Raw genomic sequence first — 15,888 nt, 5'->3', positions numbered from 1 at the left:
ACCCATGATAAATGCTGTCAAAACATAGGATTCTAAATGAGGAGAGGTAAAGTGGGGAGAAAGTAATGTGCTCCAAGAATAGATATGCTTCTTCACCTAATTTTGAAATTAAACAGAAAGAAAGACACATTTGAGGGCAAGGAGTACTTTGAGCTAGATGGGAAAAAAAAACCTCATATGAAACTCCCTCCAAAAAAGGACATGAGAAACTAGTCATTTCTAAGTTCAGTTTCTTTGCCTCTTTTATCTAGCAGGGATAGGGAATCTGTCTGAAGCCAAGAAAAAAGAGGAAAGTTTGGCATCTCAATCTCCAGACACTTGGTGAGTTCCTGTGCGGGAACATGCTGACTCCTATATGAACTCCCTGAAGCAGGGCTGGAGTGAAAGCAGAGATAGCTGGGTGAGGAGGGATCACGGGAAAATTACTGCAAAAATCATTACTGTCCTTTGCTAAATGGAATGTCCAAAGAAATCATTCTCTAGGGCTCTGTGCATTGTAAAGAGGCTTCTCAAGGACCCAGAAGTTGAATATCTAGCACTAGTTCTGACCACATGTGAAGAGGATCCATAGCCCTTGATCACTTCACTCCCACTTTTCTCTAACAGGAGTCGCTGTCTCTCCTAAAACTTGAAGACTCCAGGAAAAAAACCGGCAGAAGGGGAAGGATGGGAAAGAAAGCATTCGCCTAAGCTGCTTAGCCACTAGTCCAAAGAACTCTGTGAGCCCAGCAACAAAACACTCTGGGAGCAGAATTTGTTGCCTCACATCACTGGTGTTGCTTCAGCGGTCAGGTCGGTCTAAAAAGTACATGTAAACAAGTCTTTTAAATGAATGACTGAAGGAAATAGCCAATGACCAGTTTGATCCTTGTAGCAGGATCTTTAGCTTTACCAAGAAGTCAAGCAAATATGTGCTCCTTTTTACAAATCAGTTTGACAAGAAACTGAACGGAAATAGGAATTGACAATGGGTCTGGTTCTCACTGCTTTTAATTCTAACTTGGGACAGAAACGTGTGAGTTGAACTCTGAGTCTTCAAAGATGTTCACTGAAAAGTTCTGGAATTTGTTCTTTTCCCCCAAAGTATTTTACCAGTCAAAAAATCAGGATTAATCTGGAAAACAGGAGAACATATATATTCTCAAATCTGACAAATTCTACTACTATGTTGTTGTTAGTTGCTGTTGAGCCAACTCTGACTCACGGTGACCCTCTATGAAGTTAGAATTTATATTTTGCTTTAACAATTAAATTTGAATTGACAATTAATTGCCATTTTTATGACTTTGGAAACCTTACTTCACTGCAAATTTTAAAGTACTTCGGCAAACAAAACCCTATGGAATGTATCATAACATGTCCAGTCCCCTCCATCTTAAAAACAGAAACCATCTTAACCATGCCATGCTTCTTTCAGGAAATCTCTATTTTCTCTCTCCTATTCAGTTCCAGGGATACTACTGCTGATGTCAGATGTATCATGCCTGAGAGCAAAGAATACCAGAAAGATGTTTACCTGTTTTTATTGACTATGTAAAGGCATCCAACTGTGTGGGTCATAACATTGCCAAGAATGGGAATTCCAGAACACTTAATTGGGCTCATGAGGAACCTGTACATAGACCAAGAGGCAGTCATTAGAACAGAACAAGGGGATACTGCGTGGTTTAAAGTCAAGAAAGGTGTGTGTCAGGGTTGTACCCTTTCACCATACTTATTCAATCTGTATGCTGAGAAAATAATGTGAGAAGCAGCTATGAAGAAGACTGCAGCATCAGGATTGGTGGAAGACTCATTTACAACCTTCGATATGCAGATAATACAATCTTGCTTGCTAAAAGTGAAGAGGATTTGAAGCACTTACTGATGAAGATCAAAGACCACAGCCTTCAGTGTGGGTTACACCTTAACATAAAGAAAAACAAAATCACCAGTAAGCAACATCATGATAAACAGAGAGGAGACTGAAGTTGTCAAGGATTTTATCTTACATGGAAGCAGAAGTCGAGACACCAAACGATGCATTGTATTGGGCAAATCTGCTGCAAAAAATCTCTTTAAAGTGTTGAAAGCAAAGATGTCACTTTGAGGACTAAGCTGTGCCTGACCCAAGCCATGGTATTTTTAATCACCTCACATGCTCATGAAAGCTGGACAACGAATAAGGGAGACCAAAGAATTGATGACTTTAAATTGTGGTGCTGGTGAAGAATATTGAATATACCATGGACTGCCAGAAGAATGAACAAATCTGTCTTAGAAGAAGCACAATCCGAATTCTCTTTAGAAGCATGGATGGAGAGACCCTTGACAAGATGGACTGACACAGTGGCTGCAGCAGTGGGTTCAAACACAGCAACGATTGTGAGGATGGTGCAGGACCACGCGGTATTTCCTTCTGTTACACATTCTGTGAGTCAGAACTAACTCGATGGCACATAACGACAACATTCACTTCTTAACCTATGGAAACTTGGCACTATTTGCTACCAAATCACCAAGGTCGCCAATGTCCTGCACTGCCCAATCCAGGAGACACTTTTAAGTCACTGTGCAAATAGGATTTTTGAACCATCTGACACAATTGCTCACTTGCTCCTTGGAACTCTTCCTTTGTCTTCTGTGACACCACCAATTCCTGGTTCTCATCCTCTCCTCGTTTTCCTCCTCCTTCACTGATCACACACTGTTAGTGTTCACTACTTGCAAATCTCAGTTTACCTGCCTTCCCTTTGAATATCATTGCTCCCCAAGAGCCCACCCTCAACCACTGTCTTTTTAATTTATACATATTCATCCTGTGAGTTCAAATGAATCCATAGCTTCAACTACTGCCTATGGCTTTTTCTTCCCTCAGGTTTCTTCCCCACCTGTGCACTTGGGACATACCTTCAAGACATAGATCAACATAATGTTGCTGTATTTGTTGTTGTTAGGTGTTGTTGAGTCATTTCCAACATAGAGACCCTATGTACAACAGAACAAAACACTGCCCGGTCCTCCATCATCCTCACAATCATTGCTATGTTTGAGCTCATTATTGCAGCTGCTATATCAATTTGTCTTCTTGAGGGTCTTCCTCTTTTTAGCTGACCCTCTACTTTACCAAGCATGATGTACTTCTCCAGGTCCTGGTCCCTCCTGACAACATGTCTAAAGTACATGAGACGAAGTCTCTCCATCCTTGCTTCTAAGGAGCATTTTGGCTATACTTTTTCCAAGTCAAATTTGTTTATTCTTCTGGCAGTCCGTGGTATATTCAATATTCTTCCCCAACACCATAAATCAAAGGTATCAATTCTTCAGTCTTCCTTATTCATTGTCCAACTTCCTCATGCATATGAGGTGATTGAAAATTCCATGGTTTAAGTCAGCTGCACTTTATTGCAAAACATAGTGGAGATCACATAATAGACACACAGTCAGACTAAAGGAATGAATGAATGCAGATGTCTGGTGTACAGAAAAGGGTGTTCTTAACTCTGCTTGGGGATCCAAGGGCTGGATCAGAAAGAGGGAGACAGATTATCAATTTTTCAGATGAAATATCTCACAGTTACCCTGCAGAGACAGTGTCATTATTATTATCTGTGATGGTTAATTTTATGTGTCAACTTGACTAATCTATGATTCCCAGTTGTTTAGTCAAACACTATTCTAGTTGCTGTCATTGACTAGTTACATGTGATTAGATCAGCTGGCCTTGAGTAGAGCAGATTGCCTTTTGTAATGTAATGTGATGAAATCATCTCCCATAATACAGTCTAATCTAATATAATCACTTTCCTTGATGTAATCTAATGTTATATAATCAATAAATCCCTTGAAGTCGTACCAGTGTGGGGTGTGTCCTAAACCTAACCACATCTGAGTTATAAAAAAGACTGGACTAGACACTGAGGCATACACACACAGCTAAGACAGATGGCACGTAAGGATCATCTACAAGCAACAGAACACCAAAGATCACGCGTATTCACCAAAGACTAAAAGAGTGGCTCACAGAAGAAATCAACATGGTCGAGACCCCGATTTGTACTTTTAGCCTCCAGAACTGTGAAAAAATAAGCTTTTCCATTTAAAAACCAGCCACTTGTGTTATTTCTGTTACAGCAGCACTAGGCAACTAAGATACCCTCTTTTGAAACTATGTAGACATGAGACAGAGGAATGTTTCAAATTCAGGTCTTTCTGATTCTAAAAGCTATGTTATTCTCTGCTGTGCTACATTGCTCCATAAAGAAAGGAAGGGAAAGAAAACCATTCCTTCCCACGTTTAAACAAAATACCCTGTAGCTTTGTCACCTCAAGGATGCCACTGTATCAGTGGTGTGATGAGGCTGTCCTGGAGGGCATTCTCCAGCCAAAGCAGTATGGCGCCAGGAAGGAAACTGCTATGGAGCAGGAGGAGCAGCCTTGGGCCTGAAGGGGTCTGACTGGCCTGCAGGGGAAAGAGAAGGTAATGCCACCTCAGCAGTGTATCCGGGTGACCAGAGGACAGGGCAGTTCATCCCTGCCCAGAAAAGGAAGTCATTCCTCTAACCTCCTAGACAATGACTTGCCGGGGATTCTCAGATATAGTCACAGATTGTTCAGGGGATTTGGGGAGTCCCTACGAAGCTGAAGCAAGAGTTAGGGACAAACAGGTTGTCACACAAAATTTTGCCTTGGAAAACAATGGCTCCCGAAGAGGTCATGAAATTTATACGACTTGAAATATTGGTATAATTTTCATGCTTTATTGAAATAAATAAATCATGTTCTAGAATGTGATGACTCTTCTCTTTTCAGCTGCAATGTTTAGTTTTGTAAGTACACTTTCCCATATGGTGAGAGGAAATACATCTGAAAAGCTATTAAGATTTTTATCAAATGTTATCAATTCATGACAAAGAAGAATGTCACATTCCATGAGTGAAAAGGATAACCTGGAATAATTACAAATAAATTTTTACTCACAGTAAACCTACAACAGGGCTCTCTTAATAAATAGTCTCCTTTTATTGTAAAGTTGAATAAGTGAAGGGGATTAATTCGTGGTCTGAGAACATATCCCAGCAGTGCTCAAGGGACAGTATCTCAACAGACATCTGGAGAAGCCGCTGATGAATTAATCTATTAATTAATCAGACAGCTGTACTCTTAGGAGAGAATTTAATTGTTTGGATTAATAACCCTGCTAATTAATCCTAAAAATCATCAACCTTACAGTTGAGAAAATGCCGATTTTCTGAAGACTCATCTGTGTGATTAATGTCCTTCTAAAACACTCATGGCTAACGAGAGAATGGCAGCCCAGGATGCCCGGTGCTATCGTGAGTCCAGGTGATTTCTCAGTTGGGCCAGCACTAAGATGGTGTCACCACTGGGTCACAACCACCATCACAACCCAGCACCATAAGACGATGAATGGGAAAATTCCTCCGGTGGTGTTTAAGTGGAACTTCACCTTTGTTTTGCCAAAAGATAAGCCCTTTGCTAGATATCAGACTCTGAATAAATTTAAGGAATGATCACTCTCCAATGATCTGATGGGTCCACATGGCATTTTATAAAATGAGAGCAGACTCAGACCCTTCTTCCACAGCACCTATCAACCAGATCAGATAGGCACACACGTATTAGTAAAAGGGCATGTTTGGCAAGAAAAAAAATGACAACTCTTTAAAGAAATGCTATTTCATGAAATGTGACTACAGAAAATCTAAATGATGTTTATAAATCACTCTTACAAATTTACTGGGTTTTGGGTAACAGCTCATTAATAATTGGGAAAAAAACACTGGAGTGTTAGATAGCTCATTAATAGAATTTTTGAAATGACATTCTTAGAGGAAATGACGATTTCATTTCTCTGGAAAATTCACTTTTCAAGAATGAATATGAGTCTGCTATAATCACTTACATAATATGCGTAAACCAAAATTTTGTCAGAGTAGCAAGTATGGCCAAATACTAGTAGGCTTAACAAATAGGCAACTAGAAATGTACTCTGTAGTTGAATTTGTAAGATCATGTTGTTGTTGTTAGGTGCCGTCGAATAGGTTCCAACTCACAGTGACCCTGTGCACAACAGAAGGAAACACTGCCCGGTCCTGCACCATCCTCACAATCGTTATGCTTGAGCTCATTGTTGCAGCCACTGTGTCAATCCACCTCGTTGAGGGTCTTCCTCTTTTCCGCTGACCCTGTACTCTGCCAAGCATGATGTCCTTCTCCAGGGACTGATCCCTCCTGACAACATGTCCAAAGTATGTAAGACACAGTCTCGCCATCCTTGCTTCTAAGGAGCATCCTGGTTGTACTTCTTCTAAGACAGATTTGTTTGTTCTTTTGGCAGTCTATGGTATATTCAATATTCTTCGCCAACACCAGAATTCAAAGGCATCAACTCTTCTTCGGTCTTCCTTATTCATTGTCCAGCTTTCACATGCATATGATGTGATTGAAAATACCATGGCTTTGGTCAAGCGCACCTTAGTCTTCAAGGTGACATCTTTGCTCTTCAACACTTTCAAGAGGTCCTTTGCAGCAGATTTGCCCAATGCAACGCGTCTTTTGATTTCTTGACTGCTGCTTCCATGGCTGTTGATTGTGGATCCAAGTAAAATGAAATCCTTGACAACTTCAATCTTTTCTCCGTTTATCATGATGTTGCTCGTTGGTCCAGTTGTGAGGATTTTTGTTTTCTTTATGTTGAGGCGTAATCCATACTGAAGGCTGTAGTCTTTGATCTTCATTAGTAAGTACTTCAAGTCCTCTTCCCTTTCAGCAAGCAAGGTTGTGTCATCTGCATAACACAGGTTGTTAATGAGTCTTCCTCCAATCCTAATGCCCTGTTCTTCATACAGTCCAGCTTCTCGTATTATTCGTTCAGCATACAGATTAAACAGGTATGGTAAAAGAATACAACACTGATGCACACCTTTCTTGACTTTAAACCAATCAGTATCCCCTTGTTCTGTCCAAAAAACTGCCTCTTGATCTACGTAAAGGTTCCTCACGAGCACAATTAAGTGTTCTGAATTCCCATTCTTCGCAGTATTATCTATAGTTTGTTACGATCCACACAGTCAAATGCCTTTGCATAATCAATAAAACACAGGTAAACATCTTTCTGGTATTCTCTGCTTTCACCCAGGATCCATCTGACATCAGCAATGATATCTCCAGTTCCACATCCTCTTCTGAAACTGGCCTGAATTTTTGGCAGTTCCCTGTTGATACACTGCTGCAGCCGTTTTTGAACGATCTTCAGCAGAATTTTGCTTGCATGTGACATTAATGATATTGTTCTATAATTTCCACATTCAGTTGGATCATCTTTCTTGGGAATAGGCATAAATATGGATCTCTTCCAATCAGTTGGCCAGGAAGCTGTCTTCCATATTTCTTGGCATAGACGAGTGAGCACCTCCAGCGCTGCATCTGTTTGTTGAAACATCTCAATTGATATTCCGTCAATTCCTGGAGCCTTGTTTTTCACCACTGCCTTCAGAGCAGCTTGGGCTTCTTCCTTCAGTACCATCGGTTCCTGCTCATATGTGTAAGATCATACTCAGCTACATACTTGAGACTATTTTATGAGAAAATTCACAGTACTGAATACACTGAGATAAACACACAGTCATGGGTCAATAAATCCATCTACACTATGAGACAGACATTGTTTGATACAAGAAGAGGAGGAATTAAAAAAAATTCTAGAGAGAAAAAAGTAAACAAATACATAATACTGGCAAAGAAGAGAAGGCTAATGAGGATAAAAGAGATAAAATAAAAGAATCTGGGTTTCTAAATAATTTTTAGTCACTGCGACATGGCCTTGAACATCTTACTTAATTGGGAACATGACAAACACAGAAGGGGTTACAGCTAAACACATGATGATGATGTAGGCAAGATCTATCCCAAACATACAGTACTTCAGTATTCCTGGCAGCAAATTCTATGCCGCTATACATCTATACCATTTTCATCTCTGTCTTAATATTAAAATAATGACATTGAGCTGATACAGTGAAGTTGTTATTATTTTCCAGATACGAAAATTGAGATGGGAGGCATATGAGCAACTTGTCTAGTAATTAGAATTTCATAGTGTAGCCAGCCATTGAGATGGTTCAGGGGGTCACTTAGTCCGGAACACATATATTCTAAGGGAGGCTGAATAGCAAGTATTAAAGGCTAGGCTGAAGATCTCAGTTAGAACCTGGGCTCCTCTGGCTAGTTATTGGGGGAAATTACTCAACTGCAAACTATCAAATGGGAGAAATGATAGTATCTAGCTTAGAAGGTTGAAATGAGCATTAAGTTATATATAAATTATATAAAGCTTTTTACAAAGTATCAATAATAATGATGCTTATTATTATCATTACTATGGAAAACAGATCTCATGGGAATTCTTAAAGGGGCTGCTCATGGTTGAGTGGGTCTCAAAGGTGCAACTCAAGATGACATATTATACCGTGATCTTAACAGGCAGGGTAAGTTCTAAGAGTTCTGAAAATTATTCCACCCTATAAAAATAAAATCTTCACCAAGCTTTTCATCTGTGGTTTTAGGTAACTAGAGTAAGTTCTGTTTTCTTCTTGGGGCTGGAGAAGGAATATGATATTTGAATGAATATCCTAGGAAACAGCACAGCAGTCATATTATAAGGTGCACCTGTCTCTGACTTCTAAGGAAAAACAAAACAAAACAAAAAAGCCTGTTGCCGTTGAGTCGATTCCAACTCATAGTGACCCTATAGGACAGAGTAGAACTGCCCCATAGGGTTTCCAAGAGTGACTGGTGGACTTCTAAGGAAAGCGTATACAAATACTCTACAAAAACAACACTGAAGTTACTTCAGTCTTCCTATGAGGCTTCAGAAGGTGCTTCAAGCTCTTGAACTACCTGAGGGACCATCAGGTTAGACCTCAGTTTTCCTCTTAGGGCTAATGTTCAGAGACATGCCCTCTGGTGACAATTTCTGATTAAGTAATTGTAAGAGAAGAGTGTTTACAGGTAACTTTCCCAGGATATGGCTATAGTTTGGATGGGCTCAAGCTTCCCCTCCCCTGTTCCCCTGCCAAGTGTCTTGTCCCTGTCACTGTTGGCAAGAATCAGCCAATATACTAACTACTAAATCTGTTTAAAGTATAACTTAAAGTCGTAACAGCTATTTACCAATACCTGCCCTCAACTTTGTAATATAACAGGTTTGATGAAAACTTACAAAGCAAGCTCAGTCCCAATTATCTCTGCTACTTATAACGTGCCATATTTCAAATCAATGGCATTATCCTTAAAGTTTGTTATAATCTCGTTTTACCTCCAATCTTCTCTCCCACCTAAACCTTTTATAAGAGCTGTTAATAAAAAGGAAACAAGATTCTTGCATTCTTCTCCTTCTGCTCTTACCTAACCTCTAATCGAGTCTTAATGAGCAAAGAAGTGGGCAAAAGATGAGCAACAGAGGGGAGGAACAAAGATGAAAGTGCATGGATAACTCACAAACCAATTAATTAAGGCTTGGAGAAGGAAGCGCTGGCTTTTGCTCCCCTCCTTTTTGTCTTATTTTCAGGAGATGAGTTTGCAAAAAGATCTCCTACAATGAATGCATTCTGGTGTTTTTTTTTTTTTTTTCCTTGTCTTTGTTTTGTTCAATTGCCATTGAGTTGATTCCAACTCAACTGTAAGCCTTCAAGCACAAGAAGGAAAGCATAAGCGATGATTATGGAGAAGAGCCTCTAAGAGCAGAGTGGAATCAAATTTTGAAGCATAATTTTGCAGTTTTAATTATTTTTAAATCTATCTTCAAATCTTGTCAGTATCTGCAACATCTTCAGATACACAAAGGCTGAAAGTACTGACTTCAGTCAACTGCAAATAACTAGTATGTAGTGCTTCTGTGGAGCCCTGGTAGCACCGTGGTTATTTGCTCAGGCTGCTAACCAAAAGGTTGGCAGTTCAAGTCCACCAGCCGCTCCTTGGAAACCCTCTTGGGCAGTTCTACTCTGTCTTATAGGATCGCCATGAGTCGGAGCTGACTCAATGGCACCTAACAACAACAATGCTTCTATACAAAGCTGGGGCATTAGCTACTCTTTCAAACATACACCAAATTGTTTGGCCAAACATGCTACAGCACTTTTATAAAACCAAAAAACAAAACCCTCTGCTGTCAAGTCAATTCTGACTCATAGCAACACTATAGTATTTACATGAGCTCTATTAAATTAGTAACTGTTTTGTATAGAAGACTCTCTCCCTTTGTCTCCCTGTCCTCTTGCTTCTGAGTATCGATCATATATTTATGTGATCATACATCACATATTTATATTTATTCTGTTGTCAGCCTCTCCACTAGACTGTAAGCTCTGTTAGGGCAGGGGGCCAAGTCTGTTTGGCTTGTCACTGTAGACCCAGATATGTTCCTAGTGCATGATACAGAGCAGGCTCTCAATGGTCAACAAGATGAACAAATGAATGAATGAGCAAGTGTATGGGTGCTGGATTCCATCCCAGCCACTTCTGGTGTGACCTAGCAAAGCCACTCCCTTCTACCACAGCTCTTTCCCCAGCACACAAACACAAACCCAAATGCAATATCACATGGGCTCCTGACCACCCTTTATTACCTATGCAGCATCCCAGGACTCCACCACATAGTTAAATAATAACAATCAAACCACTAGACTGCATGATATGGAAGGTCTCTTCCAGCTCCAGGAGTCTATGATTCTACGTCTGGTTGCAAAAGGCTCAAGACCTTAATGTTGGATGGATGTCTGGATCCTGAACACAGTGCGAGGAAAAACGAATAACAGTAACAGCTGCCATCTATGAATCCCTTGTGAATGCCAGATACCAGGCTGAGCACGTACAGGTGTTCTCTCAGTTATTCCTCAAACAACATTCAATATGGATATCACTATCTCTGTTTTACAGATGAGTACGGGATGCTTAGAAAGGTTAAGCCTCTTGCCTAGCACTTCACAGCTTACACATTCATAATCAGCAACATCATTTAGCACCTACAAACCATATACAAACATGGCAGTGGGTATTATTAATACATGGACCCAGTCTCCTAGGAGCTACAGTCTATTAGAGAAAAGAGAACAAAAATGATAACTCTGATTGTTGCACTCATTGTGAGAAGGCAGATCAGAAAGCTTGGACCTGAGGGACAGAAAGGACTTTATGAATCAGAGAAGGGGAGAAGGCAGGCCTCAAGTGGGGCTAGAAAGCCAGACCCACCTGAAGTGTTGGGGAATAAGAGGTAGTGGTGATGGGCATGGGAGGTTGGGTAGCAGCAGAGTGAGAAAGAAGTCTAGAAATATGGTGGAAAGTGGATTGGGTGGAGCTGTAAATATCTGGACTTCATTCTTTGAACAACCAGGAACCAATCTCGTGTTCTTGGACTGTGATTAATGTGCTGGGAGCTGAGCTTGACTTACGCCCTCCTTCTCCAGGAGCCTTCCCTGAATACTTGACCTTCTTAGGCTCCTCTTCTGGGTTCCTTCCAGCTTGCACCCACCCTTTTACTAGAACAGACCTTACCCTATTAGAGCTGCCTCTTCATTTGTAAGGTGGGAGGGAAACATTTCCCTTTAAACAAGATCCAAATGAAGTCACTGGAGAAGTGGAAGAAGTCCTATCCGCAGAGATGGGTTTGTTTAGGAAAATACCTGGATGTCTTTTAAATGTAAAAGGACCTAAGGGGAGAGTAGAACTCTCTACTACTTTCTAGTACTAGCCCTGCTCTGTTCCTCCAAACGCCCCTATGTCTGCCCTCCCCCAGAGGCTGGGAGGGAAATTGGGGAGGCCTCTGAAGGCAGAAGAGTGGCTTGCTAAGGGGACACACCCCATAGATCCCCCTCAGAGATGGCACAGGGACTCTGAGCTTCATGCTCCTGGGACAGGCACTGCCTGGGTGGTTGGAGGCGGGGAGTGACCTATAAATGTGAGTACTACACGTTTGTCACAGCTGAAGTCATTTTCCGAAAATGTTGCAATGATCCTTGTATCCTTATTCTAAACTCAATAAGTCAAATTACTAGAAATCTCCTATTCTTAAATTAATGCAATCCCCATTTTAGTGGAAAACAGAGCAACACATTATCTGAATATATTATTGAACTGAATTTGTGCTAGAATGTCTTTATATTGTAAGCTGTAATAGGTAGGCTGGTCACAAAGAAATGTTCAAAACTATGCACACATTGACACTTAGGGAAGTCAAGGAGACTTCTTATTAATGAACTTTGTTTCTGTCTTAGTTTGCTAGGGCTCCAGTAACAAAATACCACAAAGTGGGTGGTTTTAAAGAACATGAATTTATTGTTTCACAGTTCTGGATGCTAGAAGTCCAAATCATGGTATTGGCCACGTTGACTCCTTCTGAGGGCTCTGACAGAGGGCCTGTTTGTTCCCTGCCTCTCCCTAGCTTCCGGTGGCTTCTGGCAATCCTTGGCGTTTCTTGGCTTGTAGATGCATCTTTACACAGCGTCTTTCCCATCTCTGTCTCTCTATGTCTGTTCTCCTCTTTTATAAGGACAGGAGTCATATAGGATTAGGACTCACCCTACTTCAGTAGACCTCATGTTAACCTTCAAAAATCCTGTTTCCAAAAAAGATCACATTCACAGGTACAGGGGATAGGAGGTCAATGTATCTTTTTGGTGGACACAATGCAATCCATAAGAGTTCTTAAAAAACAAGCAGCAGAAGGAAAGAAAGAAGACTGTGAAGTCAAGCCATGGCTGACCTTCTTATTCAGCAAACATTCACTGAGCTTCAACAGGTGCAGGCCCAACACAAGGCACATGAAGGTCAGCCCCTCATTCAGCTCAGGGAGCTTATATTCCACTGGAGTTATACCGTTTATGAGAAATGGTAAATAAATAAGATTTCTCCCAGTTTTATATACAAAAATGGCCCTAGGTCTTTTAATAGATAAACACAATCTATCTCCCTTGGAAAAGCTTAAGAAAAATATTTAAAACCATTAAACCATCACGATTCTGGCTCTAACTTCAAATAAACAGAGTAAATAAACCCTCCCTTCTCTGCATTTCTCATTTAGCAAAGCCTTTATACACTGTCTAAGAGCAAGTGGATTTCATATTTGCATCTTATTCAAATGTGCTGGCATTTTGCTGGGTTTTTAACTGCAGTTTGGCAGCCCTGAACAGTCTATTCGGAGAAATAGAGCAATATCTATCCAGGGTTTCTCACTCCAGGCCAATCTATACATGTAGATGTGTAAGCACATATTCAGAATACACCCCCCCCGCCGCCATGATAAATATACTGTTGCTGGGATTAGGCAGGGAGAAAAACCAGAGATACGCCAGGTCAACATCCAGTAATACTATCTGATCTCCTTTATTTGGTGCTGTGTGCTACTGTGAGTAGCTGCTGCTGAGTCAGCCTCCAAGTCATGGTGGCCCGATGCACAACAGAACAAAAGGCTGCCCAGTCCTTTGACTGGTTGTGGATAGAGCCTTTGTGATCCACAGGGTTTCCATTGGCTGGTTTTGGAAGTAGATCTCCAGCTCTTTCTTCCTAATCCACCTTCAGTCATGAAGCTCCACTGAAAGCTGTTTAATATCACAGCATTATGCAAAGAAAGCTCCACTGACAGAAGGATGGTGGCTGTGTGTAAAGTGCATTGACCAGGCATTGAACACAGGTCTTCCACACAGAAGATGAGAATTCTACCACTGAACCACTACTGCCCTTGACTATGTGCTAGGCACTAGCATTTATACCATACTGAATTCTCACAGCACTAACAGTTCCTAACATTTACGGAGTATGTTCCGTGTGCCAAGCTTTGTCCTAAGAACTTTTGTTGAGAGCTCTCATAACCCTAAATTGTGGCAGAGTTGGGATACATACCCATGCAGTTGGACACCAAAGTCTGGGCTTATAACTACTACACTACACTGCTGTTCTAGAAGTACTTTCTAAGAAGTGCTACTCATCTAGTAAAAAAAAAAAAAAAGAGATGAGAAAACTGGAGCTTGGAGAGGCTAGCTAGTTGACCCAAGATCACACAGCTAGCAAGCAGCCAAGCCGGGCACTGGACACAGGCCGTCAGGCTCCAAGTCCCAAGCCTCTATGTCCCATGGCAAAGTGGCACCCTAGATTCGTCTCCATGGTATATATGAGAAAGGCAAGCTTGGACTGTGAGAAGCAAAGGTAAAGACAAGTGGAAAATGCTCAAAGTATGAGGAGGGCATTCTGAAAACACTTATACGTTGTTATGGATTGAATTGTGTCCCCCCAAAAAACATACGCTGAAATCCCAAGCACTGTACCTGTAAATGTGACCCTGTTTAGAAATAAGGGGTTTTCTTTTCTTATGTGAATGAGGTCATACTGGAGTAGGGTGAGTCTTAAACTTAATCTCTTCTGAGTGGTGTCTTACAAAAAGGAAAATGGACACAGAGACATACACACACACAAGAGGAGGCACCATGTGATGACGAAGGCAGATGGATCTAGAAGCAGCAGTGGAAGACCAAGGATTGAGGCAGCCACCAGAAACCAGGAGACAGGCTCCCAGAAGGAATCCACACCACCAAACCCTAATTTAGACTCCTTGCTTCCAGAACCGTGAGAAAATAAATTTCTGTTCTTTAAAGCCACCTGCTTGTAGTATTTTTTGTTATAGCAGCACTAGGTAACTAAGACACAGATCCACCAACCGTACAGGTTACTGTCCAAACAGAACACTTTAGAGCGTGAAAGGGGACTACTGTTATACCAGAACAACAGGCATAAGCCAGGAAGTATCATGGCCACATTTCCATGAAACAACTTACTTATCGATATGAGTATAAAGATGTATGGGAAAAATAACCCATAAGCCACTTTCCCTAAATTAAATGATCCTTACATACGACACAAGTATATTATCTTGATAAGCAAACTATGTTCAGTAGTTCTTCAAAATCTCATTCAAAATTGCATCACAAAATAAGAACACACCATATTTTATTCAGTGAATTAAAATGATTCATTGAAACCAAGCAAGGTTATTCATATTATTTATTTATCTAAAATACTTGAAAATACATTAGATACATAATTTGTTAATTAGCACATGTAATGATTCCTCTTAAGAATAAATGAGGGAGATTTAAAGCAACTTCTATCCTGGGCTTTGTTCCTCACCCTTCTAATACCTTCCATTATTACGTTTCTCCTTAATTTCCTTGCTTCAGCTTTATAAATACTGGAAGGGCAGGCATCTCTCTTTCTAAGAAATCTATATGTAGAAACTTAAAGAGTGGAAAAAAGCAGATCCACAATTCATTTTGAAAAATGCAAAACTTCAAACATAGAAAGTTTTCAGATTATAGAACATCCACCAGGGAAATAAAGTCTCACAGTCCAGGTCTACTTGTCATTATAAACTTGGAGATGAAACGGAGGAGGGAAGTTCAGTTCTTGGAACTTAAAGAACAAAATAAGCAATTGCTCTGGTTGACTGAGGAGAACAAAATATGGCAGACAGTCAAAGGGAGAACCCAGAGAAGGAAAAGTCCTATCAGGTCCAGAAAACGCTGTAATAGAAAAAATAACTACATGATGAACTCAGTGGCCAGAAAGTATATCCCTGTTAGCATGTTTATATGTCCATTATGACATGAGAGAGGATGGGATCTTAACCTTATTAATTGATTTTACAAAATTTCAGATTTATTGTATTGGGTGATATTTTTCCAGAACAACATGTCTTTAACATTCATTGAAAAGACATTTGTTAGCAAGAATTACAGCTATTGCAGGTGCTGGAAATACACTGGTGAAAATGACATGGTCCTTACCCTCCTGAAGCTTACAATCTAGCTGGGAAGACAGAGGTTAAACAAGCAAACACAA

At 40.5% G+C, this 15,888-nt stretch overlaps 1 protein-coding gene across 1 annotated transcript in view; it reads right to left on the bottom strand.

The window, feature by feature from the left end:
- Nucleotides 1–15,888, bottom strand: part of SAMD5 (sterile alpha motif domain containing 5) — a 485,760-nt gene that overhangs the window by 381,730 nt on the left and 88,142 nt on the right. The window lies entirely within an intron of this gene.

This window comes from Elephas maximus, chromosome 1 (assembly GCF_024166365.1).
Source record: "Elephas maximus indicus isolate mEleMax1 chromosome 1, mEleMax1 primary haplotype, whole genome shotgun sequence".
Classification (NCBI taxonomy): domain Eukaryota; kingdom Metazoa; phylum Chordata; class Mammalia; order Proboscidea; family Elephantidae; genus Elephas; species Elephas maximus.
This window is presented reverse-complemented; position numbering and strand designations above follow the sequence as displayed.